Below are 1,385 nucleotides of genomic sequence, written 5' to 3' on the forward strand. Positions count from 1 at the left end.
ATTACTTAAGGAACGGAGGTGAAACCTGAAGTGTAAAAGTGGTGCATCATTCAGGGCATATCTGAAAGCAGATGTAGATGTTCAGGTATACAATACACTCACTATTGTCAGATCTGAAAGCTATTAGGCTGTGATCTAATAGCCTACTATGATATGATATACGTCTCGTTTCTGCAGTAAGACACAAAAGCAACAAAGTGTATCACACAATTTATTAAAAACTAAGAGGCGCTGTTGTCATCGGAGACAAAGCATACGTTAAATAAAAAGCCTGCGAGGTTAAGTGTGGAAAATTATGATATTGAGATGGGGCTCAGAGGGAAAGTCAGAGAACCTTTTGTAACTGCATTGTAGAAATCTGAGGCACAAAAGTTTATCCAGGGCTGCAGCGCTGCAGGTCCCCGCAGTGACTCTGAATGATTCTAACTAACTCTAATTTTCTTTTAGAATCTGTCCCAATGGCTGCAGCTGCAACAACCCCAGGCGGCAATTCCAGCCGGCGTGGTTCGCCGCACTGCTGACCGAGAAACCTCAAGCAGCATCCCCCTCCCCGCTCTAAAATAACACACACACACACAAAATCCTCGAAACAAAAATGTGCGCATGTAAGTACCCGCTAGAATTACTTTCCATTCTGTTGTATGATGCAGCTGGAAGCCTGAGACCCACTGCCAGCAGCAAACTGCGCGGCACCGCCAAGCCAGGTTAGGCGACGGTGGAAGATCCGAGCATTGCCCCGCCTTCGCGGGGTGCTGCTCATGCTCATCTCGGCCCCGACAGTTACGCTGTCGCGGCAGCAGCACCGCCCGGCCCCGTTCCCCGCTCCCCGGCCCCGCTCCCGGCCCCGCTCCCCGCTCCCGGCCCCGTTCCCCGCTCCCCGGCCCCGTTCCCCGCTCCCGGCCCCGCTCCCCGCTCCCGGCCCCGTTCCCCGGCCCCGCTCCCCGTTCCCCGCTCCCCGGCCCCGTTCCCCGCTCCCCGGCCCCGTTCCCCGGCCCCGTTCCCCGCTCCCGGCCCCGCTCCCCGTTCCCCGCTCCCGGCCCCGTTCCCCGGCCCCGCTCCCCGCTCCGTTCCCCGGCCCCGCTCCCCGCTCCCAGTTCCCCGTTCCCCGGCCCCGTTCCCCGCTCCCCGCTCCCCGTTCCCCGGCCCCGCTCCCCGGCCCCGCTCCCCGTTCCCCGCTCCCCGGCCCCGTTCCCCGCTCCCCGTTCCCCGCTCCCGGCCCCGCTCCCCGCTCCCGGCCCCGCCCTTTCCTCGCGCGCACGCGCACTGCCGCGCGCGCCGCTTCCGGCTGCTCGCCCCGCGGGACGGAGGCCCGCGCGGGACAGCTCTCGGTGCGCTGCGGCGTTGCCCGGCGGGCGCCACGGCCGGGGCCGTCGGGCGCGGGCGCT

Source organism: Lonchura striata, chromosome Z (assembly GCF_050655825.1).
Source record: "Lonchura striata isolate lonStrDom1 chromosome Z, ASM5065582v1, whole genome shotgun sequence".
NCBI classification, from domain to species: Eukaryota; Metazoa; Chordata; class Aves; order Passeriformes; family Estrildidae; genus Lonchura; species Lonchura striata.